Source organism: Phaenicophaeus curvirostris, chromosome 4, assembly GCF_032191515.1.
Source record: "Phaenicophaeus curvirostris isolate KB17595 chromosome 4, BPBGC_Pcur_1.0, whole genome shotgun sequence".
Taxonomy (NCBI): Eukaryota; Metazoa; Chordata; class Aves; order Cuculiformes; family Cuculidae; genus Phaenicophaeus; species Phaenicophaeus curvirostris.
The window spans coordinates 19,464,486-19,492,416 of record NC_091395.1 but is presented as its reverse complement, the minus strand read 5'-3'; the positions used below and the strand labels follow the sequence as shown (position 1 = coordinate 19,492,416).

At 40.9% G+C, this 27,931-nt stretch overlaps 1 protein-coding gene across 23 annotated transcripts in view; it reads right to left on the bottom strand.

Annotated features, from left to right (window-relative positions):
• ADGRL3 (adhesion G protein-coupled receptor L3) overlaps positions 1-27,931 on the bottom strand; it is a 431,999-nt gene that overhangs the window by 386,120 nt on the left and 17,948 nt on the right. The gene's annotated exons all lie outside the window — the stretch shown is intronic.

The window sequence follows — 27,931 nt, the reverse complement described above, 5'->3', positions numbered from 1 at the left end:
AATTGATCTGGATAGGAAAAAAGCAACAAGGGGCGGGGAGGAGGAGGAAGAAGAAATAATTTAAATTCACATTGGTTTCTGGTTTTTCTATAAAAAGTGTTTTAATAACTTCCTCCAGGTTGTCCTCTCACTCTATAACTTTCAGAGCTATGCAGATGAAACTCCCAAGAGTTCAGCATGATTTCTAATTGCATTGCTTAAAACAGTTCTCAGTAAAGGGCCCATGCCCATGCAGGTTACAGGCTTTCAAATCAAGGATATTTTGACAGTTAGATAGCAATTTAGAGATAAAAAGGTAAAGCAAGGAAGAACACAGCATTTTTATATACTGTGGCTAGTGTCTAAAATAATACCTGAGTACAATAAAGAGCTTTGTTTTTAATATCCTCACTGTCACGCTGCTCAGGTTTTCAAAGTATCGCTTATTATACACCTTTGCAGAACAGGCAGAATGGTGTTATTCATATATTTGTAAAAACACACATTTTAACAGAGCATGAGTCTACATGACGAAAGAAATAAGACTGCCTCCTAGTGAAGTTAAATAAGGAAAGCATTTAATTATGCATACTTCTCCAATGCTTTGGACACTGCTTTTAAAGGAGAGAAAGTTTCATAACACAAAGGTTTTTAATCTAATGAGAAACTGCTGTTTGTAATATACTCAAATAAAAGAAGATCGGTTGAGATTTTTTCTTCAAGAATACTCAGGAAATTACATCCCATCCAACCCTTCCCCCTCATCTTTTTGTCAGCAAATCCTATAAACCCACAAAATGCCAGGAATTAAATGCTAAGGTTGGCAATCTGTCATTGACATATGTTTCTGCCATTCTCTTTTCCAAGCCCTGGGACAAGGCTGCAGTTTCAGCCTTAGCGTGGAATTTCTTAACACCAGTTAGTATCTGGTGTCTTTCATTCTCCCTCTTCCTTTTTCCCCTTCCTCTCCTCTAATAAATATGATTTACTTTACGGTCCCATAAGCCAATTTTTCAGGAGTCCTTGGGGAGAAAATAACACGATCCAAATTGCAGGAACTTGCAGGCATTCTGTGCATGTAGCAGCATGATCTACAGCAGCCCCACTGGCTTCCAGCATGACACTGGACAGCCCCATGATACACTGCCACAACAGAACAGTTTCTTCCCTTTGAGAAATTCTCAGTGCAAGCTGTCCAAACATTATTTATGATTTCAAGTGTTGCTTTATTTATGGCTGAAATTCTCCCTGTTCAGAAGAGAGAGCAACTGAGTAATTTATGAGGAATGTTCCTGGGAAATGGGGGAAAAGGGAAAATGAGATAATTCATAACTCCAGGAACGTTTACAGCTTTTATGTAGAATTTAAAATTTGAGTATTATCAAAAATATCCAAACTCAGCCCAAACAATCTTAAGCTGGTAGTCTGCCAAGCTACAGGTGAGGTTTGTAAGGAGGGAGAGGATTCCAACCTTCTTGTTTGAAGAACAGAGGAAAGCATGACTTCTAGGAAGATGACGTACTTGAAGTAGATATATTTACACACTATGTAGGAAGTGTGAACAGATGCTACCTAGGAGGCCTCTCTCCTGACAGTATCTCCAGAACACAAGAGGGTCTTTTGTTTGGATTTTGCTTGTGTGATGGGGGTGGGAGCAAAAATAATTCTTAAAAAGTGTTTTGCAACAGGAAATACTGGCTTCTAAGACTTTACAAATGCATCTATTAATAGCTTCTCCATAAATTAATAAAAATAATTATTGTAGTCTTCTAACCTGTAGGTTGCCAATAGAGACTGACTCGGTTTGAGTGTTGAACTTAAAAAGCATCAGGAGTTGTTTGTAGCAGTGGTAAATAGAACTGCTTCCACTGGCATCTCCCCTGGTTACAGATGCTTCTCACAGCTGCAGACTCAGTCCAGACCCCAAGCTTCCCAAAATACTGGCCTGCAATTTTGTCTACAGCAGAGGCTTTCAAATCAATGATAGGAAGATCTTCCTCGCAAAGGAATTTATCAGCCCATACAACAAAGACACACATACAATGATACCCACATGCACATGCACACAAATACTCATTTCTTCTTATATGCTCCCCTTTCTTATCCCTAGGGTAGAAAAAATAAAGAGGAATAAATTTTCTTCAGTGGCTCAAACCAGGAAGGAAACTGGGTATGCCATATTGCTTTCAGGCTAGTTGCTAGTCAATAGTTACTCAAAGCTGATGATGGGAGCACAGTCAATCATGCAGCTTTGTAAGATAAGTAAGTAAAGTAAAAAGAAGTAAAAAAAAAAAAATGTGGTATACACATACATGAATACCATATAGACCAGAGAAAATGCCTGGTTAGATAACCTCTTCTACTTCTAACGCTTCACAGTGATTTAGCTTTCTACCTTGAGGGCTTGTAGGTAGATACGCAGGCGGTTTTAATACTCTCCACTACATCATTAAAAATATCAATCAAGGGAGCTCACTTTTGAAGCTGAGTGAGCATTATCCATACTAAAGTAATCAAAAGTACTTCTCACCAAGGTCCATGTGGCATCTGTCCTTGTGCACGGCCAATACAAATGCTTGTTCATCACAACTAACTCCTAAAATCTGTAAGATTCTTCCGTCTTATGTCACTGCAGAAAAACTAAAAAGAAATGAAATAAAATATCCCAGGACGATCAAAAAATCAGACTGGTTCACTTGCTGAAGACTTATCTTTAACTGATCTTTATCAAAAAAATACCCAGAACTAACATGCTGTTCTTCTGGATACCCATAAGTCATATGGGTATAAGGCTGAGTTATGGAAAAAAAAAAAAAAAAAAACAAACCCAAAAAACAACCAAACTGAAAAATCCATGGAAATTCACAACTGATGTCCATAGCCTAACTTCTCAGCTGTAGTAGCATCTTTTGATATGCGAAGTTTTCTTGTACTTGATATTGCTCCTAAGAGTAGCAAGCACCAAAGGTAAAAGAATAGTAAAGGAAACCTTTTATTAGGTTCATGAAAATAACTAAGGAGTAAATATATTCCTGCCCACTTCTTTCATCAGGCTCTCAACTATGAGATGCCCTGAACGTCTGCTCACTGTTTGCCTTGTTAGTGGTTTTCAGCTCCACCAAATTCAGACCAAGAACCATACTGATAACAAAATAATTTAACTATGAAAAAACAATCTAGCAATTACCATTGGAATTTTGACAGTACCAAAAAAGCTGCAGATATGGAAGCCAATGATCCCACCTCCGTACAGAGATGAACAGCTCTCTCCCTGAAAAGGACTTGAGTTCAAGAAACAGAAAAAACTTCCTTTAAATGTTGATGTTGTTTCTCTCAAGTGCCTGATCAGCTTCCAAACATAAAAGGTGAAAGTAAGTCTGGTAACATTTATTATCCTTTTAATCCAGTTTCAGTACCAAAAGAAATTCAGGTGCAACATAACTCTTCATAATCAGCTTTGCCAAGCACACTAGGAGAACAGTATTTCACCTCCTGCAAGGACATGCAGAATTTCTAATGGATACCTCAGTAGCGTACTCTAAATTTTTCATATTTCCCCCTACAGAAAGATATTTGCTCCAGTACCTGTATGAAGCCCATCTCCATTTTCTGCCTGCTTGACTATATTTTATATATTTCTGCTCACATTTAGAGATGAACACAGGATACAGGGAGCGGAGAAACTCTACAATACCATCATTCTTCGACTAATTCATCAGCCTGATTGAAAGGTGCACAAGTACAGCTGCCTAAATTGGTGGCATACAGTTACCAAAAGAAGTCAATACTTAGTGCTGAATTAGCGTGCAAACAACTTAGCATGACTAACGCTGGGCTCAGGCACAATGCTTCTGTCTTTACAAGCTCCACAGGCAGTCTTAACCATCAAAACAAACTGAGTGTGTAAATCCTGCACAATCACACTATAGGGAGAAATGACCTGCAAGAAAAACAATGTAGAAGGATCATACGTCAACCATTCAAAGTAGGTATGAAACCCCAGTAATTATGTGTTTACAGAAAAGGTTGGTTTCAAGATGGACCTAATCACCAGCAAGAGCTTTAATGGGTCCAGATGCCCAATAGGTCTGCCCCTACCATCCTTTTTCTTTCTTTGCAAATAAAGTAAGTTAAGGTCTTAAGTCTTGGGAGTATATATTAAAATAATAATAAAAAAAAGCAGGACCACTTTCCAGGTTCTCAGAAATCAAGTTCAATACAATTTTTCTGTACAAATAGCAGAGCAAGAGCAACAAGTTATCAATCATCAAATTCAGCTTACTCTTTAACACTGGTTTTGTTTGGGTTTTCTGTTTGTTCGGGGTTTGTTGGGGCTTTTTTTGTTTGTTTTTTTTTTTTTTTTTAATGTCCCAAACCCCACGTGGCTTTTGACTTTGGTTTTGCACAAGGACAGCAGCCTCATTTCTAGTAACTTGAGCAATATGCTTTCAAGATCCAGTCTTATGCCCAACATCGTGTTGTCTCCATTTCTCACTTCACACAACTCCAACTCAACACATGGCTCCAGTCCTCAGCAAACTGATGCCAGAGGTTGAGGATTCATCTCTGCTTGCATCCAACACTCTGGCTGTCTTTGGGGAACCGCCATGAGGAAAGCCGAGTGGGTTTTACGGAACGGTGCACCTGAGTTACTGCAACTGACATCTGGCTCATAACTCTGCACTGTGCTTTTGCTCCTTACTGCTTTGATTTAAAAAGCTCCTATTTAGGGATCCTTATAGAATTTAAAGGTGAAACACCATTTGTAAGGTTTTAAGAACTAGTGTGTTTCCTCCATAATAATTTTCAGCTCTCTCTCAACTTCAATGGGACCAGGTTTTAAAGACAAACACAACTTGCTTATAATTTACTGGGAAAGACCCCAAGAAAAATAATCTTAAAAGATACCAATTAACTCACAAATAAAACATTAACCTGCTCTGTGTGGGCAGACCAGAAGATGTGACCTGCAGGAGGGTCCAGTGAGAAGGTGGTAGAACAGCTACTGTTCAGCCAGGATGAGGTTAAGTAAAAAGAACTGTACACAGCATCACTAAAGGGACAACAATGTCTGTCACGTATCCCCTGGCCTTTTAAAAGCAATTCTTCATTTGCTTAAAACAAGTGATCATTCACTTTGTGTATTAACATCAACACTCATTAGTGCTCCTGCAGATGGCTTAATTTTGTCTGGCTTTGTAAACTAAGACGACCTGAGTTTGGCTACTGCCTTGATGGAAGAACAAATTGGGACTCAGAGCACCAAAGGCAAAGACTTTTGTTGATCAGCTGATGTTTGTTCACACATGGAAAGGGTGGGCAGAGTCTGTGAGGTTTTAGCAGCAGCCAAAGACTGGACAAGAAATAGTAGTGCAGACACCACTATTCCCCAGGTCTTTATTACAGTGATGTCGCTCATGAAGTGACTGATGTCATTAGAGTTACACCAAGAGCAAATCACCATCAAAAGAAAAGACACAAGCTCGTAACCTTTGTGTTTTGTCTGTACACCTCAAAGTTTCAGACTTCACCTCACTATGAAGTTGCTGTTTGAGTGAGATAAGACCACAGTGCATAAACACTGAGTACCAGCTCAACCCCAAGCATGACTTCAGAGTTCCTAAGCCAGACTCTTTTTAAATAAATCACACACAGACTGAGCATGAGTTGCCTCTCTGTTTCAGAGCCTAAAATAAAGATACCAATTTCCTCAATGTGTAAAAATTAAGCCACTGCAAAATTAATTATAAACATTTGCCTCAGCTGCAATCTATTTTGCACAACAGTCAAAAGCCAGATTTAAACTCAAGCCTGTCCAGCTTGTTTCTCTGACTTTAATACCTTGTCATCTTACAGGTGACATGCTTGCCTCATTCCACTTTGCATAACATGAACTGCTGATTTTCTTCAGTGCCTTGGTTGGGAGCAAAATGACCTACATACATACTTGCTAATATACAGTGCCATGCAGAAACCAAAGTGTGCTCCTGTGGATAAGTGTGCAAAGATGGGATAATGATTCTCTTATTTTAATATGTATGTATGTATGAATGTACACACACACAGAGGCATAATTAGTAGTTTGCTGGAAGAGCCTTTTATTCTGTTTTTGGCTTGACCTCTTATATACCAGGAACATAAGCTAAAAAACGCTCTTGGAGCTTTCCCTTAAAGAAATAAGAGGAAATTTCATTCCTGTATTCCACTATGATTCTTCAAATGGGATTACTTTGCAGACTTCAAGGCCTACAAAACTAAGGATCTTTGGTTTTCCTTTCTGCCTTGGTAGAGCTCCTGTCAAATAAGGATAAATCTCCTCTTCTCCCACTTTTTGTCTGTCTTGTATACCTAGAGCTGTTTTTCAGGATGGATATGGTGTTCATAACCAAAACCAAAGTGGGTCTCATCTTTGCTCTTGTAAAAAATAAACGCTAGCTACTCTGCTTGCACTTTGAACTATGGTTACAATTTTGATTAAAAAATCAGAACAAATTAAAATATTCTGCTAAAGACAGAATATTGCATGATGAGTTTGAGGAAAGGAAAGGGAGATCTCACAGAGGGACTGTCTACACTAGAAAATAATACTGTATTAGAACATGACACCTAAAGAGGGCCATTAACAGCTGGGAACAGCTTTTCACATGGTATCATCTAGCACTGCTCCTATAAGTTTTTTCCATGATACTTGCACAGATTTGCACCAGACACAGACCTTCTTCTCAGTCTATAAAGGAGCAGCTGGCTGAAATCATGAGTACCCTCTGAGGGTATAGTATTTTGGGGCAGTTCAAACAAAACTGGTCCATGCATATTCCCCTAGAAAAAAACATGAAGTAATTTCAAAATGCTTTTCTGGACTTAAAGCTTAGCCAAGATAAACCAACAACATAAGAAGAATTCGTACTACGCCTGCAGGAGCACTGAGTCTTCAAAAAGAAGTGCTACAGAAAAACAATCAAGTCAACACAGCCATTTATATAGGGTATACAAGGTGGCACCACCTACAAGAGTGTTCTATCCTGCCAGGTGTTGACTTGAAGCATAGTATATCTGGCTGTTTGCAATCCATAAACATGTATAACCCATCCTATCTCCTTCCAAACACATCTCACTTCAGGATACAGTGGAGAGAAAACTAAGCAGTCGTCACCTTTGCAGTTCTTGTTAAATTAGACAAAAAGTTGCTCTGATGCTCTTCTGTAAGAAGAAAGTTGTTGAAGACAAAATGTTTCTTGGAGTTTTTTTGCCCTCAAAATTTTTCTCAAGTAAATTAGATAAGGAGCTTCTATGCAAGAAGTTTGACTGCAAAAAAATATCAGTATTCTTATTTTCAAAAACATGTTTATCAACTCCTTGCAAGTGGCGCAGAGAGGTCACAACATAAGAGTTCAGCCTGAGGGTCAAATAAAAAAGGTCAGGGAAGGTCTGACCTGTGCTGTTCACAAGCAGGGAGCTACAAGATTTCCCTCCTCCTCTGCTGAAACCCTGTCCTACATTTCCCAGTGCCTAGTGAGTCAAAACCACTTCCCCCAGGCAATGCGAAAAAAAAATCACCCAAAGCAACAAGAGCCCTGCTACGTGCAGAAGAACCACCGCTCCTTAGGTTACCTAAGACAGGCACATTTTCTCTTCTCCATGGCAAAACTGTTTAAATGTGTATGGAATAGTACATTGATAGTTGCAGGAAATAAGATATTATTCCTTTTTCTTTCCTTGTGCTAACTTACAAGTCATAAAAAATAATACATTTAGACTTATGTTCTGATAAACAAAACCACAGCAGAACAAAGTGTAATTTCTCTTTTGCTTCTGTCTACCTCAGCTTTCTTAATTCATGCCATATTTAATCTACATGTAGGAAGTCCACATTTGTTTTTAATAAGAGAAGGAAAGCAATGAGATATCAAAGTACAGTTTCTTTAGGCTAAAGACTTCAAAGGTGAGTCTGGCAGCTTGTCCTGCGTTTATTGTTTACATCAAACTTACGATTTTCTAAAGAGCAACTGCCCATTTTGAAAAAATTATAAGCTGCAACTTAAACCCAAATGGCATGTGAATGTATGATAAAACACTTACACCATCATCCAAATTTCAGCGTCAGCCCTATATCAGAGAACACATAGCCCCAGATGCTGAATTAAAAGAGTAAACACAAGCTGAAAATGAGCATATCATTCTTTCAGCTAATGCAGAAGGGTCATGCTGCTTAATGTAAAAGCAACGTTAAATGAAAGCATGGACTACATTATCTCAACATACGAGCCACAACATCAGCTACTTCTGGTGTGCCTATTGGCTATATCTATCCTGGAGCAAGAGACAGAGTCCCCAATAAAAAAGTAATTCCACTGAGGGATTATTTTTCCCCTGATTGTTCTTTTACTCAGACTTCTGAATTACAGCAGAGTTGGGGAAAACAGGGAATATAGGAGGGAAAAAAAAAAACCAAACCCAGATACCTTGCTTATTGCTTATCCCACAGAACTGTAGTGCTCATTCAGGTCTGAGTCTTGCTGCTCCTGAAGCCACCAAAAATTACCTCCCAGGAAGGGGAAGCCCTTAAAACAAAGGCCATAGTGGCAGATACGAAGAATTGAGATCCATTTTCAATACTAAAAGTCAAAATGAACCTTCACATCCATTAGCACAACACAAAAAAACTGCAAGGTCTCCGACATGCAAATATTAAGGCAGGCAAATCTATTAAATAGTCAGCCAATTTATGTATTGCAGGCACCATTGCTGAACAGAGAATGTACCTTCTTAATTGAAACCATTTTTAAAAAGTGTGTGTGTTCATAAACACATACACACTTTATTGTTTATCATCTTTCAGCACACACTCTGAGTCTGCAGATAGAAGGCAATATGTTTCAGCTGTGTTTAAAATGACACCCTTTACAAACAAAATTATCTGGAGAATTAATGAGCTTTTCATGTAAATCACACATAATTTACTATGGAATTTGTCCTTGTGCCTAGAGCCATTCATGCTGCATAATAATGAGGGCAGGGCTTTGGAGATGTGAAGCTATCCGCAGCCTGTTTGGGTCCTGCCTCTACTTTTTCCTAAGTAACCAAAACACTATAAACCCTTTCAGAGGGCAATAATATGAGGCAGCAAATAATACAGTTTTCATCTCCCATTTCCACTCTCTACCTCTAGCTGAGAAATGTCACAATCAAGTCTCAGGAACACTCATATCGAGAGCTATTAATTCTCATCTAGGAGCATTTTAGGTTTAGGCACAGCCCAGTTTTGGGTTGCAAAACTGAGATGAACATTAAGCCTTTGTAACATCACTGAAGGCATTACCTGTGTTTTAGGCAAAAGAAGGGGCAGTGATGGCATCAAGGAGCAGAGAGAAGAGAGGACACCTACACACCAGCCACACATGCACAAGAGATGCAGCCGATGGGCACAGACCAAAGGCCATATCGCAAACACAACAGTTTTGTTTCACCCCAATTCTATTTGTGTTGAGAAGGAAAGCCCAAAAGACCTCACAAACACAGCCCTAGAAAAAGCACATTCCTCCTTCTGCTAATTAGTATCATCAATCACTAAGCCACTATCTAGCATACCACAACCACCACCCTTCTCACCATCATCAGCCAGGAGCACCCCCACAAGCTGCTACAAACCAGGACATACCTCATACCAGGAAAAGAGCTAAATTTCTCCTCCCTGCACACAGCTGGGTCTACAGCTGGGAGCCATAATGCCTCCTTCCAGGGGAACAAGGCAGAGCTGGGGGCCCAAATTCAGCACACATGAGGTACCCAGCCAATGAAACAGGAGCAGTAGTGTGGGGCATGCATGGAAACACTTGTCCTTCTCTCCCAAAGCCACAAATATAAACCTGCTTCTGTATCACTTCCACAGCCTCTTCTAAATGTACTTACAAGGGTTCCCCTGTCTGTTCCTTTCAGTTTCATATTCTCATTTGATGCCTGGACAATACAAGAAAGCATTCATCTATCCCTTAAGACCACTCTGCCTAGTAGCCACAGAGCAGCACTCATTAATAAATGCCCCCCAAACCCAGAGGAGAAAACCCATACTACAAAACCTGGAGGAATCAGACCATTGCATCGTGTGAGGTTGTTTATGAGGAAGCAATAGGATTGGGAGCTTGATTTTTTTTAAAAAACAAAGGATGCATTCTGCCTAGGGATGCTCATGACTTCCAGTAGCAGTGACCATAGCTGCTGATGGAAGCAGAAGAGTGGCAGGTGGAGAAATATCCTTATTAGCACAAGTTAGGTATCTGGGGTGTCAGCAGTCCAGTCCCAGCAGCTGTGAGAACCTTTTCACATGCCGCATCATTATCCCAACTTGTGGTTTTGCCACTGAAACTCCCATTCATAACTGCTAGTTGGGGCATTTTTTATTATTATTGAACCAGGCAACTGGCTGCAGTAGCACAATATCTGGATTTTTCCACCTTTCCCCCTTAATTTTTTATGGCATCTCCTGCTCAGACCAATCCAGCTGCCTTGTCTCTTTTGAGATTTTCCTGCCTTCTTTTCTCCCCCCAGGCTTTCTTTCCTGCCTTCCTGACTGGTCAATAACTTTTAATAGTATTAGTCATTAAACATCCAGCTCTGAGACAACACCAAGTGCCCAGTTAAGCCCCAAAACCTCAACATATAGAGTTCAATGTATGTCCTACAGACATTAAATTATAATGTACCCACAGCTTCAAGCGGAGCCTGAAGTCTCTTCTTCTCAGATTATTAAAATAAATTAGAACTTCCCATTTCACCATTACATTTGAAAATTCAATATTTAACAGATATGAGAATGCACCTCATCTGCCGCTTTCTTCTGTGTTTCTTTGTTTTTCTCAGAGTCATCCCAGAAAAAACTACGGGGCTTTTGGGTGGTGAATTCTACTCCATGGGAGTGAAGATGGTCTGCGCCTCAATTTGCATAGCAAATTCAGCATAAGCAGAAGCACACCTCAAATTTCACTGTGTTTGGCTGAAGAGCACCAACATGAAAGTTGGTGCCAAGTCCTCTCCGAAATCCTACCAATCTATCACAACTGAGCAGCTGCTTAATAAACTTCTTTGAGCCACCATCATGATCTGGGATTTTCTTCCAGTTGCATGATTTTATAAAGGTATCTTGCAGCTTGGAAGCAAAATGTTCAGGCACACCTTCCCCCAGGGCATGAAGTGAGTCCTGTACTCATCTGAATTACTCATTAAATAAAACTGTAGAAATAATGGCCTCCTTGTCTGCAGGTAGTCAGAAAATAAGGAGTTAAACTTCTAAGTAGCCCTGACTTCTCATTAGTTTATCTCATTGGTCATTAATTGGTCATTACTGGTGGAGATAAGAGGCCCCCAATGCTTCCCGATAATGCAGCACTGGCTGCACACTTCCACATTGTCCTACCCTTATGAGGTATTCATGGCAAACAATATAAGCGTAATCTCACACCATATATCCACAGACATCTCACCATAAAATAAAACCAAAAAGGAAGCAAATCCCTGTGAAACAGCATCTCACAAACAGAGCTGGTAAAGCGGGAGCAAAGCAAGTCTCTCCTTCACTCTGCAGCCTCTCCTCAGGCCCCATCTGCTCTTCGTTATGCATAAGTAAAATTAATTCCTGATCTTGTATTCCTCGTAATGAAGCTTCTCAGAGCATCCCAGAATTAAAAACATTTACATAATGACTTATTTTCTATATTCAATTAGGAATTTTTAAGACCTCTTTCCTCCACCAGAGCTCTGCACCAAGCCAGGTGCTTTGCACACCTCCCTTGCAACTGCAACCCAGCTTCCTTCAAGTTGCAGAAAAAAGGCAACACTCCTTCAGCTTTAAAACCCATCAAATTGCTAATATCACACTGCATACCAAAACTAATTACCTTGAAGGCTCAGCAGAAGTTTAAATTAAATGAGGGGGGGATAAAAATAAAAAAACAAAACCAGAGCTCTCCTCACAGCAACAGTTAAGTTTATTTAAAACAAAAAGCAATTCTTCTCCAGCTCTCCCAGATTTTGTAGTGTAACCTTTTTTTTTTTTTTGCACATTTCCTAAGGAAGCAACTCTCTGTTTTTTGGTCTCTCGTATTTGTCTTCCCTCCTCACCGTGTAACTCTGTACCCACTGGTTATGTATGAAAGAAGAGTAGAAAACTAAATTGATTTTTTTCATTATTTGAGAACACTGGCAGCTGGACAGTGGAAGAGATGCCAATCAGCCTGCTGCCTAGGAAAAGGCAGGTAAAATTCAGCTGTGAAACGCAACTTGAAAGTGGATGGGTGACTAATTAGTAGATGCAAGAAAAAAAAATTAAAAATAAATAAAAGCTACTGTTTCACTTAGAAATGAAAACAACAATAATATGCTGCACACAAGAACTCATGTTAAAATCAGGTTGAGTGCCATAACAGCCCAGAAAACCAGACGCCCTGCAGTAAAAATGATGCTGTTCCTGCACTGGGAGCCTGGCTATGCAACTCTCTTTCCTCCCAGTAACATTTTACTACAAAACCACTAATCAGTATGCAAACAGCCTGGAGGGCACTCTGTCCCCCACCCAGTTCCATCTCCCAATTTTGTCTTTCCCCTTCTACTCTCCAGAGACACTTGGACCTACTTTATGCACGGTCCCAGCAGGTTGTTCAAGCTCACCACAGTCCAGGTTGTACCTGGAACACTGAGGCAGTGCTGCTCGTGCACAGATGTTCCTTGCTGTGCCTAAGAAAGCACACACTTTTTTTCTCTATGGACCCCACAGCTCCGTATAAAGTTTGAGCCCTTCCTCCAAGGACTCATGTTTTGGTTACTGCAACATCTTGCAAAAAATCATCTTGATGCACTTGTTTTCTTTCAAAACGCTGCCATTAAGATCTTTTCAGCACCTGGTTGCTTTGACCACACCCCACTATCACATATTTATTTCGCAGTCACCACTACTTCACACATCATGGCTTATGTTCAACTTGAATATCACTTCTCCTGCTACTAAGATGTACTTCTTATCTGTCACTAACAGCAACTTTCCACTTCCCGAATATTTCTGTATTTGAAAAGCAAACAAACATGCTTTCTCTTACACTGGCATGCAGAGAAGAGCTCACATTACTCAAAACTTCTGTCTTGTTCTTCTCTAAACCCCTTCCTTGCTGCTGTGCAGCAGACAGACTACATCTGTTTCTGAAGTCCCACAGACAACTAATATCTACTGAGCAGGGTATAAAAAAAAGATGGATCCCTAAACCGCCACTAAAATCAACACACAGAGCTCTATTTGCAGCTATAATGCATCTATATAGTGGATTTTTACCAATCTTGCTTTTTGGCATGCTGAAGCTGGCAACTGATGTGGATGACTGTCCATGCCTCCTTACAGCCTGTCAAAAACAATATCTTGTAATGGGAGGGCTCTGGGGCAAGTGCTGCTCCTCGCTCTACAGTCATACTGCACCAAGCACATCTGTTCCCTGTAGATGTCTGGGGCTCACAGATGTTACAGGATAATATTTGGATAATAACAATAACATGTTCTGCAGATTCTATTACAGCACCTTTGCAGTCATCATTGTGCCCTGCATCTTACCTCAACTTGCCCATTGCTATCTCTACAAAGCAATTTTGGAAGAGTCCTAGAAAGCCCCATTTCTCTTAAAATCACCAAGGATCCAGGGGAAGGACTCGGGGTGAGAGCCAGTTGGCATTCCCAGCAACTCTCAGCCCTCCCACTCCACTCCAACACATTTTTACATTTTTGCTCTCTCCCAGCTGGCTGACCTCACAGTCAGAGCCCTGTTTATTTTCAGAGGAAAGCAGGTAGGTTTCTGGTTTTCATCAAAATTCACAAGGTCCTGGCCGGTGTGTGCGGAAGAAACCTTTTGACAAGGGGTTTGGAGGACAGCAAAGCAAAACCATGGGGATGCTTGCTGGAGTGAGCCCAAGTGCTGCTTCAACCAAAGCAGCATCCCTGCATCCTCCAGAAGCAAGTATCCAGGTGAGGGAAAAACTGGGGCTTACCCTATATCCCCCAGCTGAGCCTGCTGGTGATTCGTGTGTTTAGCTTTGGAAGTTAAAAACTCGTAATTCAGCAATGAGTGTGCAAGCATAAGCCAGTGTCCAGATGTTTGCTAAATGAATAGAAATGTGTTGGGATTTTGGGTTTTTTGGGTTTTTTTTTAAGGACCTTAAACTCATTAAGGCTTTTTAAATTACATCTTCTTAGAAGGTTGCTGTACTTTCTCTATACGTTTAAGAGCATGAATGAGACATGTTGGATGGTTTTATCAAATTTGGTGTCAAATTTATAGGAATAGTATGAAAAAACCACCAAACATTAAGTTCCATGTACTTCTGAATTCCCTAAGCTTCTAAGTTCAAAACATGAAAGCAATGCAAGGAAGAAGATTTAAAAAAACAAAACAAAAAAAAAACCAAACCAAGAATCAGACAGTTAGACATTAACATTTTTTTCTCCTTGCACACTGTAGACCTTGAGGAGCTGTTAGGCATTCCACATCTTCTGTCTGCAAAGGGAATAAAGAAAGACAAAATGTTCTGCAAATGCAAATATAGAACTCTACATTAAGTTGAACATCTTCTCATATCTGTATATGAACTGTAAGCAGTGCTTAAATTGTAGTTCTGGAGTACCTGAACTCCACAGAAGAAAAGCAGTTCTTAAAAAGATCTATTATTGAGCAGTCTGCAGGATGACATCTGCTGGTTCATATACAGGTAGCTAGGAAGGCTGTGGCTGTGAGTGATGGATTCTGAAGTATTGCCTATGTACATCAAATTATATGGCTTTTTGTCAAAAGAAAAACAGAGGTCTCTGAAACTGAGAGTGGAAAAGAGCAGTTTTAACAACAAAAATGTAAGAGTAATAATTATTAGCTTCCACTTCTGCAAACAGAAGGGCAATCACTTCAGTTCTTCTTCATTTTGCCACGTCTCTTATTTTTAACTAACAATTAGCACACCAAATTACTATGAACCAGGATTACTGAAGAACTGGGGAGGGGAAGGATAGACAAGGGCAGAATGACTGCATGCTCAAATTATCCCACTTTAAGGAAGGTCTCGGTGAACCCAGCTTGGAGTACACTATTCACTGAAATAAAATAAGATGAAAAACACCATGGAAAAAGAGATGTGAAACTAGACACCCTACTCTTTTCCTATATACACTGTGTGTGGGAGAGAACTAGTCCTACATCCTTACCAAGGATTTCATGTGCCACTACTGCACACGTGCTCTCACTGCAATGTTGCTGAGAACTAACAAAACGTTTCTTCTCCTTTCTTCCTAGGTGGCATCTAATACATACATGTGTACCTCATGTCACTAGCATCTTCAAATCTTAACAATTGGTTTTGATAGCTTTTCTTTTTTTTTAAATCAGAAATTAGGAACATGTAAATTCTACATTATCTTGCAGCTGTGTAAGCCTCCATCCCCAAGGCAAATGCCATTTACACAGAATAAAGACTTTCAGTTTGCAGGTCTTGATAACATTTAGAAATGTTTCACAGGGGAAAAAAAAGCTAAAATAATTTTTCAGAAATTCAGATGAAATACATACACATAGTGGTTTCATTTTGTTTCCAATTACCTTTTACCACTCTTAAAATTGGACCCCCTTAGCATCTGAAGAGGAGGGACGGTGGCAGGATATTCATAACATCACATGGCAATCAGAGCCAGAGGACAACCTAGAAGAAGGGTCCAGAGGACCACAGGATGAACAAATTTGGGAGTCTACACACAAAGAGGTTACCCGATGATTTTTAACGTTTTTTAGCCTGTAGAAAATTAAACACATTCCAGTTCAGTTCATCTACTCTGCTTTACAGCAAAGGTCCTTGGCGGCCCTTATGGTTATAAAGATGGCCCAGGACACTGATGGAGCAATGAGGGTACAAAATTTTGCAGTTTGCAGTGGAGGCAGAAGGTTCTTGGGAGCTGTTCTGAGTAGATGAATCTCCAGCTTGGGTTGTTAAGTGTAATTTTGCACTTACTTCCCTTTTCCAGTATAGCTTATCCATACACATTACCCACACATGTATGTGCACAATTATATAAATCTTCCCAACCCAAACACTTGACTCCATATCCTTCTTTCCCTAGGGAGTAGATGAAAGAGCACATACAGATGTGCACCACTGGAAGCTATTTGTAAAGTGCAGCAATAAGACAGATTTCAAGAAACAACTGAGGATAGAAAAAACCACACAAATCAAGGCAAAGTGGTATATCCACCTGACCCAGACAGATTGATCAAGTAGATTTGCTTTTAGTTAAAAATTACCATAGATGGGAGTATTATCAGTCCCTATATGTGGATACATAATGCACATTTTTTAATAGGGTAATCACATAAGGAAAAAAAACACAAGAAGGTTCCTCCAGAAACCCTCACTGTGAACTTCCTGGCACAGCTGCAGCTAAGCCTCTGCCTTAATCATGCATGTGTTTTGCATTATTTTTTATTGACTTTTCAAACTCATAAAAAGAGAAATTAAAAGAAAATCTCAATGACTAGTCGCACAACCAATCTTTCTGGGCTCATAATCCCACAGACTTTTACAACACAGTCTTATTTTAAACACCTGAGTAATCCTGTTGAAGTCAGGGAGATTACTCATGGACATGAAGTCAAAAATGTGAATCATTGGGTGTCTCTACTGACAGATGAGGCATGACTCCCACAGAGACCCTTTGAAATACAGAGCCATAATGGTGGATTTTTTTCAAGGCAAAAGCTAAAGTAAGAAGTGATGCAAGCTTGAGATGCATCAGCCACTCATCTCAAGTCTGAGGAAAATCAGAAATACCTCAAAGGCAACTGGGCAGCCAGGGATGGGATGAAATGTTAATGAAACCCTTGCCTGACCCACAGTCGCAATGTAACTGCAAAACCTACAGTGGATTCTAGCAAAAATTTAATATAACCTCAAGCATCTTTATGGAGACTTTACAAAACACAGGAAGGTGACCAAGCGAGCATCAAACAAAGGATTACCTTCATTTATAAGGAAGCCACTCCAGAATGAAACCAGACCAGGCAATTTCCATCACCAGTGAGATTGTATCTACCTGTTTGAGCTGAAGGGAATCTACTCCCATCAACAATAATTCCTCTTAATGTCAGTAAATATCAATCTGCTGCCCTGGAAGAAACACATATTCCACAGATACCACTTTTCCCCCCTTTTGTTTATCTCCAATTCAAGTGTGGACCACTTCCAGGTTGATCCTTGCTTAAAGTCACATGAACCCAGGTATAATATTTCAGGCATCCAGGTCTGGGTTCTTTAACTGCAACTTTCTGCGACTTCATGATTTATTCATCTCAGGATGCACTCAAAACTGTAGCATATCACTGTGATCCCCACACAGCATAATGTTAGTTTTAAAATTTCATAAACCACCACATACTTGACAAGTTGAAAAGTTAACAAGGGTTATAAGGCAGAGGGGAAAAAAAGCATGCTGAGCTCTGATCAGCTCAGCCTCCAGAACTCCAGGCGTTTCAGAAGTGCAGCATACAGCTTGCTATTAAAAAGGGAGACTATTACAATATTGGCTTTATGGCCCATGTTCCCCCATTCCTCAGCTGAGATAAAATACATGTCTCCTCTTTAATGAAAGCCATACTTACTTCATACATACTGCCTGTAAAAAGGTTCTCTGTCTAACGAATAAATGAAGTCTTGCTTACAGCTTTTTCTGAAGACATTTCAAAAGAAAATAGCTTGTGAGGCCACTCACTCCTACATGTGCGTGTAAGTGGTAAGAAGTCAGCAAAAACTGCCCTTCATCTACATGTAAATCAATGACCATCTCCATGCTGAATTTGGAGTGCACCAGGTAAACAGAGAAGAAATCTTGCACAACAGGAATTAAGGGATCTCTTAGTCAAAAGGACTGTTCAATATGTTTTATTTAAAAGAAGAATCCTCTTTATAGAAAAGAAGTTCCAGAAAACTAAACCAGGGAAGGTTTCTACAAAGGCAAATTGAAGTTCTCTACCTAGAACTAGTAAAAAAAGACATTACAGGCAGACACAGAGCGCACTAGGTAGAACAAAAATAAATAATTGAGCAACATTATCCCATCTACAAGAAGGGTCGCAGGTTGGATCCAGGGAACTACAGGCCTGTCAGTCTAATCTCAGTGCCAAGAAAAGTCATGGAACAGGTGATCTTGAGTGCTATCATGAAGCACATGCAAGAGAACCGGGTGATCAGGCCCAGTCAACATGGGTTCACGAAAGGCAGGTCTTGCCAAGCTAACCTGATCGCCTTCTATGACAAAGTGACCCGTCTACTGGATAAGGAAAAGGCTGTGGATGTGGTCGTCCTGGACTTCAGTAAAGCTTTTTACACAGTTTCTCACAGCATTCTGCTTAGGAAACTGTCAGCCTCTGGCCTGGACAGGCGCACACTCTCCTAGGTGGAAAACTGGTTGGATGGCCGGGCCCAGAGAGTGGTGGGAAATGGAGTTAAATCCAGCTGGAGGCTGGTCACAAGTGGTGTCCCCCAGGGCTCAGTGCTGGGTCCAGCCCTGTTCAATGTCTTTATCAATGACCTCGATGAAGGCATCGAGTGCACCCTTAGCAAGTTTGCAGACGACACTAAGCTGGGTGGAAGTGTGGATCTGCTGGAGGGTAGGGAGGCTCTGCAAAGGGATCTGAACAGGCTGGACCACTGGGCTGAGACCAATGGCATGAGGTTTAACAAGGCCAAATGCCGGGTCCTGCACTTGGGGCACAACAACCCTGTGCAGCCCTACAGACTAGGAGAAGTCTGGCTGGAAAGTTGCCTGGAGGAGAAACACCTGGGGGTGTTGGTTGACAGCGACTGAACATGAGCAGCAGTGTGCCCAGGTGGCCAAGAAGGCCAATGGCATCTTGGCTTGTATCAGAAACAGTGTGACCAGCAGGTCCAGGGAGGTTATTCTCCCTCTGTACTCGGCACTGGTGAGACTGCATCTTGAATCCTGTGTTCATTTCTGGGCCCCTCACCACAAGAAGGATGTTGAGGCTCTGGAGCGTGTCCAGAGAAGAGCAACAAAGCTGGTGAGGGGGCTGGAGAACAAGTCTTAACGAGGGGCGGCTGAGAGAGTTGGGGTTGCTTAGCCTGGAGAAGAGGAGGCTGAGGGGAGACCTCATTGCTCTCTACAACTACCTGAAAGGAGGCTGTGGAGTGGAGGGAGCTGGGCTCTTCTCCCAAGTGACAGGAGACAGGACAAGCACAAATGGCCTCAAGCTCCACCAGGGGAGGTTCAGGCTTGACATCAGGAAAAATATTTCACGGAAAAGATCATTGGTCACTGGCACAGGCTGCCCAGGGAGGTGGTTGAGTCGCCTTCCCTGGAGGTGTTTAAGGCATGGGTGGATGAGGTGCTGAGGGACATGGTTTAGTGATTGATGGGAATGGTTGGACTCGATGATCCAGTGGGTCTTTTCCAGCCTGGTGATTCTGTGATTCTGTGATTATGGGCATTAAGCTATACCTAGTTGGACTCAGATATTTTTTTTATATCCACCAAATTATAACACCAGTTCATTTCATTCACACTGATACCAGGGAATTTCAGTATTCAGAAAGCAGCTCTTTGCAAGGAGCAGGCACTGAAATGAGGAATAACATGGTAAATGTCTTTTCCACCCACCAGTGAATATGTAGCTCTCACACACATGCTTAGGCTCAACGTCAACTACTGCAGGTCTCCCTTGGGGAGTGGTGAAGGGGCTTTGGCTGTACACATGAAGTGCCATACAGATTTTTAGAGGATGACAAAACTGCCCTTCAACTGGTTGAGCACTTTCAGAGCAGCTTACCATTTCAGTTGCCCTGTGAATTGACTTTTTCAATGGTCAAGCAACAACAGTAATTCACTTTCATCCCAAATGAAACAAAAGGATCACAGCTAAACAGAAACTGTGTGTATGTATGGCACCAGAATATTTGATTACCATTTCTGAAAACATACCTGTGAGGCATGAAAAATCTCCCAGCAGACTGTGCTGCACCGTGTTTTTATTTTCCAAATGCAAATTGAATTTAAGCAGTTTTGCAAAGCCTATTTTGTTAGCAAAATCAGCAAGCAATGTGATGCAATCCTGCCTCTCTTTTGCCTACATTAGTAAGGATGGTCTTAAATCTGCAGAATGGGGCAGGCAGGTAAACACAGGCAGACGCTGATTTGATTTCTGCACCTAACTCAGAAATTGAGCAGGCCAGTGAGAAATTTCAAGCTTACTTGGTGAACACTGAGTTTATGTGAAAATACAGATTATTACAAGCTGCTCTCCTTGAAGAAGCAATGCTGCAAACTCAAACAGAGGCGTAATTTAATAAAATGCAGTGGGATTCAGGCTAATCATAAAACTTGCTGTGTTGTGAAGACTGAACAAAATTGCTTGTTCTTGTCCATTATGCATTTATTTTTGATTAGGGAAACAAAAGCTGGAAATCAAAATGTCAGGCTCTTTTATCCTTGATGAGTTCCTATAGATACTGAAAAGGAAGGAATTGTCTTGATTCTTGTCAAAGATAATTGGCATACCTTCAGAGTGAAAAATAGGTAAAGCTACTAGTGGCAGTCAGACAGCTCAGGCTTGGATGCAGAGTTCTGGAAAGATCCTTTAATAAAAAGTCAAATCTTATCACTACATTGATTTCTAAAATGAGTACATAAAAATACATTTATTTCATGCACTTGCCATGACATTTCATTACTTTCCAGAAAGTGATGTGCACTGGCTCTTGTTTCTTACATGCCAAAATATATACCACACAGCACGCTGGCTCTTGTTTCTTACATACTGCATTTTGATATATGGAGTTAAAACCTCCTCGGGCAGAGAGGGCAAAGGAAATGTAAGATTCAATGTGAAGCTTAATAAAGCAAACTGGAATTACATTCAAAATCTTCCTTGTGCTTCCCTAACTCTTACCCTCTTTCTGTTGAGGCCATTAAAGCTGTTAAGTTGAGTTTCTTGTAATTTCTATCCTCACCTTCTCAACCAAGAAAGCAAAGGCTGATTAAAACTCTCTGATCCTTCCTGAAAAAATACTCACTTGCATCTGCTCAAGCATTTCAGCAGCAAGCCTGCTGTCACAATTACTCTCACCATAAATCTGTCATTGCCAGTTCATGCCCTCCAAGTGCAAGTTTCATGCAGAAATAAAGCCACGTCACTGGATTACTATTTTAATTACTCTTATTTATGAATGCCAGTGGCATCCAGAAGGCTCAAACCCCGGCTTTGTTGCATATTTCTTTAGTCATCCGCATGTGAATTTTGCTAGAGTGAGATAGCCTGATTTGTCCTCTTCCGAGTCAAACTGTGATTGTGCAGGTAGTGGTGTTGTTTAAGGATAAAACATCAGTTAGATCACTCTCTAAATTGTCAGAACAACTGTCTTTCACTAGGACTACCACAGTCTATACGGATAAGATGATTAATCACTTCAACTCTACCAGCCATTATTTCTAATTAAAAACTAACCTATAAATACCTATTTTATTGCTAGGTCACTGTGGTAAATAAATTCAAGAAGTCAGTAAAACATTCATGAAGGAAATTACCTTTAAAAAAATTACTTCTCATTTCCAAGCGTATCTTCCTAATTAAAATGGTTGTTGCCCGTAAGTATCCCAACAGCACAGTCTGCAATAATTTAAGGGTCTTTGAAAGCACAATTCTCAACAAACCCATTAAAATAACTTCTCACCATCATCTGTTCAATTGAAACTATGGCATTTTAATATTATACCATGCTTCTCAATGTTGACAGCTTTACTGCTTCTCTGTCTCCCAGCCAGGTGGTGAAGAATTAAAGCACAAGCAAAAAGAAAAGCACACAACATGTGCAACTTCCTAAATGGACAACTTTATACATGTAGATCAAATCCAACTCTCCCCAGTGCTGGTGAAAGATGTGAATCTCTACAGGTAATTAAATCAGCATTGCTTTCCAGACAGATTTCAAACCCAAAATTTTCTTGGGGCACCTCTGGTCTTCCCTGGTAGGAAAAAAAACCCTCTTTTTTTCACAGTGCAAAGAAGCTGCCTTGAAGCAACCCCCAAGGTGGATCTGCCAGGCCAAGGCACTGTGTGTGGTCAGCATGAAAATGCAGATGCAGATTAGAAAACCCTTCTAATACTTCACATTTAGCATAGTCACCACTTACTTTCTGTATACAAGGAGCGCTTAAGAAAGCTGCCTCAGGAGCCCCAAAAGGACACACTCCACAGAAATGAGAGCAAACTTTTACATTTCTTGTGGAGTATGTGGCAAAGAAGTGCAGCCCTGCTCCTTGGTATGGCTTCACTGACCAAGGCAGATCCCAGACTCTGAGATGTATTTTTCACGGCTTGACTTCCCAGAGGATGAAGTAGAAGGACAGTGCTTGGCACAGGCTGTTTTCAGTATAAGAGAGGAGGAAGAACAACTCAACTGAGACACGAAAAAAGGCAAATGCTGCAAGCAAAGCACCAGGTGAACTACCGTCTATAAATATGACTATTACTTTGTGCAACATTTCAGAACATAACAAACACACAGCACTGGGTTTTATATTAAAATTATCCCTCTGTGCTCGTTCCTGTATGTGTATATGAATCACACATATTCTTCTTCAGATGCACTGCATATAAAATCATATAAAAAACTAAGGATCAGAGTTTCAAAGGTACTCAGCACCTGTTGAAACACTGATTGAGCACAGATAGACTGTTGGGGAAATCAGCTGATTTTTTTTTTTTGAGGACAGCAAGGATAGATGGCATCATCACCTTCCTGAATTTTGCTGATACACAGCCTGGTTGTTAAGACTTTTCCAAAACCTAGCCATCTTACTTAGAATCTGAAGTGCATGCTAAATTAACTTGAGAAAAGCTGACCCTAAAGTGGCCAATTTTACCTATGCTGACTCTGTTTAAAACCACAATAAAGCCACAGCTTAACATCTAACCCGACTACAGTGCACTTGAAACACTTATAATGTGCCACATGTATTACCTAGTTATTTATTCTTTAGTATAAACACTTAAAAAATTAATTACACGCACTGTCAGAGCTGTCTAATAGATAGGCAATCTCTACAATAAAATACCGCTGTGCCCTTTTCTCTAACCTCCCCCAACCTTTGAAATTACCTTCAGATGTTTGTTAAGGGACATTAATGCCTCTGAAATCTAGCAACAGCAAGAAGTAAAGTGTTGCCCTCAGTTCAGTGCTATGTATTTAATTCCTGCATCATTAACTACTGGCCACTAATTTTATCCTTAAATGATGATATAATTTATGGGACTTTTCCAGAGACCAGTTCTTATAAGTCTTACCACTTCGGGAGGACAAAAAATAAAAACCAGCTGACCTCATCCAACCCACTTACTGGATGAGGGAAAGGCTGTGGATGTATCTTCCTGGACTTCAGTAAAGCCTTTGACAACAGTTTCTCAAAGCATTCTGCTTAGGAAACTGGCTGCCAGTTCACCTTGACAGGTGAACGCTCTCCTGGGTGGAAAACTGGTTGGATGGCCGGGCCCAGAGAGTGGTGGGAAATGGAGTTAACTCCAATTGGAGGCCAGTTACAAGTGGGGTTCCCCAGGGCTCAGTGCTGGGTCCAGCCCTGTTCAATGTCTTTATCAATGACCTGGACGAAGGCATCGAGTGCACCCTTAGCAAGTTTGCGGATGACACTAAGCTGGGAGGAAATATTGATCTGCTGGAGGGTAGGGAGGCTCTGCAAAGGGATCTGAACAGGCTGGACTGCTGGGCTGAGTCCAATGGCATGAGGTTTAACAAGGCCAAATGCCGGGACCTGCACTTGGGGCACAACAACCCTGTGCAGTGCTACAGACTAGGGGAAGATTGGCTAGAAAGCTGCTCGGAGGAGAAGGACCTGGGGCTGTTGGTTGACAGCGACTGAACATGAGCCAGCAGTGTGCCCAGGTGGCCAAGAAGGCCAATGGTATCTTGGCTTGTATCAGAAATGGCGTTACCAGCAGGTCCAGGGAGGTTATTCTCCTTCTGTACTCAGCGCTGGTGAGGCCACACCTCGAATCCTGTGTTCATTTCTGGGTCCCTCACCACAAGAAGGATGTTGAGGCTCTGGACCGTGTCCAGAGAAGAGTAACAAAGCTGGTGAAGGGGCTGGAGAACAAGTCTTATGAGGAACAGCTGAGGGAGCTAGAGTTATTTAGCCTGGAGAAGAAGAGGCTGAGGGGAGACCTTATTGCTCTCTACAACTACCTGAAAGGAGGTTGTAGAGAGGAGGGTGCTGGCCTCTTCTCCCAAGTGACACGTGATAGGACAAGGGGGAATGGCCTCAAGCTGTGCCAGGGGAGGTTCAAACTGGATATCAGGAAAAAAAATTCACAGAAAGGGTCATTGGGCACTGGAAGAGGCTGCCCAGAGAGGTGGTTGAGTCATCATCCCTGGGAGTATTTAAAAGACAGGTAGACAAGGTGCTCAGAAACATAGTCTGATGGCAGATAGGAATGGTTGGACTTGATGATCTAAGACGTCTTTTCCAACCTGGTAAAAAAAAAAGTCCATCCTGAATTGCAGTTCTTTCTCCAGCTCACATAGTTTTATAAGGCTGTTAGTACACTTCTATGGGAGTTTACAGTGTGATTTTCCATCTGCCTGGATGGACACACATCAAGAACAGCTCTGCCAGACTCTTCTTCAGCATCACTTCCACTAAGCTGCAAAGATTTCCTTGTAGGTAACCAGCAGTCAAATGCTGGAGGATATGCACAAAGCCACACTGGAGAACAAGACTGGGAAAACTGGCTTGGATATACATTTTTTTTTGAACTGAGAAAGGAAAATAAGAACATGAGTATGAGTAAAACTTAACAGATGACCTTTCTAGCATGGGTTTGTTGAAAGTGATTTCTACACCTTGGAAATTGTGCAGAAGTAAATGAAGACAATGCATTTAGCGAGCGGTGCTTTCCCTGTTTCATTAACTGCAGGGTGATTACCAATCAGTTGTGAAAGTTATTAAAGCAATTTGTATCTTTCGGCATCTAATAGCATTTATGCAGGTGGGAACTGGCAAATCAACACCACCTAATGCAGCTTGAGGTGTTGGGGTTTTTTTTCCATATATCATAAGTGAATTAATTTGCACATTTTAAGCTGACTGGAACTAACAACCATGGATGGTATAAGACCGTTTCACACCCTCCTTGCTTCCTTTTTTTGACATATAGCAAGAAATTTCTCAACATCCTGTTTTGCTCTAGAAAAAAAATCACTCTTGAACATGTAGAACTCCTTTTTAATGAAGTGAAGAGCCATTTAATAAAGTATCTTATACCTACTCCTAATAAGTGGGACTCCTTAATTATCTTGCTTGGAACAAGATGTAGTACAAACAAGACCTGTGTTGAAGCCAGGTGAAGGGCTGCTGGTAACAAACACACAGAGTTTATTCCACAATCAAGTCAATGAGTTTACACCACCTCTTGCTACTTTTTACCCCCTCCAGACAGAATTTTCCTTCTCATTAACCTGATAAGTTATTGATGATCACTGAAAATATGGGCCCAACCTGCCACACCTTCAATGCCAACCACTTCTACTAAACCATTTCACAGTTTTCGCAGACAATTTAAGGATTCCAAATGCCTTATCGCATCTTCATCTATCTATCTTCCTTGGCAAAATGTCTGCAGTAACTGTCAACTTATCTATGCAGGGAAATGAAATGCAAAGTCACAGGCAAATAACACCAGAACTAGAAAGTGCACTTCAACATACACCATCTTACAGGATCACAAGTCATCAATGCAGCAAACACAAAATGCTTATAGAAATCAATTACCCATTAAAGGCTTTTTTTTTTCCTAAAAAATCCTTGAATAATTCCTAATAAACAATAAAATAAACACCACATAACCTTCCCATTTAGTCCATAATTGCCTATTACAGCCTATTCCTGCCTACGACACTATGGGCCAGTGTGTTCTCAGTAGCAGCCCTTTTACTAAGATATAACTGAAATCTGAATTGTTTAACATTTAAATATAATATTGACTTTTGAATTGTTATTTTAATGGTGTGGATAAGCAGCTTGAATACAAATGTGTTAAACCGAAATAAACTGATAGATTTCCACCACTAGGAAAAAAAAAAAAAAAAAAAACCACCCTGTGGCACTACTTTGAATGCAGTAAGCCCATTTCTGCCTTCCTCACTTTCTAAGAATGTTCTTGTTTTATGTGCAGGTGTGACAGTAAACCTGTCCTCCTCTCTTAATTTTCACAGACTCTGGCCCATGGGCACTTGCAAATGTATGTGTCTTAATTTCTGACATCACATACTGCCACTTTCTAAATAAGGTTTTGGGCAAAAGTTAATCAGTCCTGCACGCCTCTGCATCCTTACAGATGTTACTTAGGTATCCAAACTGAAAAGGAAGTACTGTGTTCAATTCTGGGCCCCTCACCACAAGAAGGATGTTGAGGCTCTGGAGTGAGTCCAGAGAAGAGAGACGAGGCTGGTGAGGGGCCTGGAGAACAGGCCTTATGAGGAACAGCTGAAAGAGCTGGAGCTGTTTAGCCTGGAGAAGAGGAGGCTGAAGGGAGACCTTATTGCTCTCTACAACTACCTGAAAGGAGGTTGTGGAGAGGAGGGAGCTGGCCTCTTCTCCCAAGTGTCAGGGGACAGGACAAGAGGGAATGGCCTCAAGCTCCGCCAGGGAAGGTTCAGGCTTGACATCAGGAAAAAAAATTTCACAGAAAGCGTCATTGGGCATTGGAACAGGCTGCCCAAGGAGGTGGCTGAATCACCTTCCCTGGAGGTGTTTAAAAGACAGGTGGATGAAGCGCTGATGGGCATGGTTTAGTGATTGATGGGAATGGTTGGACTCGATGATCCAGTGGGTCCTTTCCAACCTAGTGATTCTATGATTCTATAAAAATCACCTTTTTTTTAAGTGACTTGCCACCAGCTAGCTTTTGCTATTAAAACGGAGATCTGGCTTCTGGTACCTTTGTAAAATGGTATCTGCTTTGGAGAGAGGCTTCTATGAAATAAACCATGAGACCCTCAACTCTCCCCTCTTTATATATAGCAGGTTTAGGTGCTCAATCTAAAATATGCAATTAGTGACTGCAAGATGCTGATTAGGGTCCACAGGAGCATTTTTCCACACAGGAGACACTGAAAAATCCTCCTTGGCATTTTATAGGCTTTGCCATCACTCCATGCCCTGGAAGGATAAGTAAGATTTTTCCATCAAGCGTTTTTGTTCTACATTCACAAAAAAAATAAAATACCGTCTTACTGCAGGGAGGGGAGAGAAATGTATGCTAGGGCAGATAGCAAGTTAATTTGAAAATGTCCAAGAAAGGCTTTTTCGTCCTACTTACCGCTGAAGACTTCAAACATTTGAAATGTTCAGGTCACCTAATCCCCTCTGGGGTTTTGCATTACTAGGAAAAGTTATGACAGCAAAAAGATTTAGATGAGAAGTGATTACAAACTCCAATTTGTTTGGGAGACAAAACAGATGGAAGAACACACAGGAAAGAAATTCCAGTTCTAATACCACAGCACAGGTAATACTGCAAATCCACTCTGCTGTTGCAGCTTCTTTTTTGATTTAAATGCACACTTTAATGCACACCTGAAACAGTGCATTAGTATACATACATAGGTAAAAGATACCCACAGGGTAGATCAGTCCATTGAGTACAGAGAGGAGCTGTATTGGGATTGTAAAGAAAATTAGTAGCTGTGCCTATGCAGTCAGAGGGACACTATACCACAACAGAGAGAATAAGGGAAGCAACCTCCATAAGGGAGCTGTAACTCCAGTGATCCAGGACATGACTGAAGGAAAAAAAATACATATGTTCAGGGTTTTTCAGCTGTTGTGACATCCAACAAGCCTGATCTGTAACCCACCAATGTG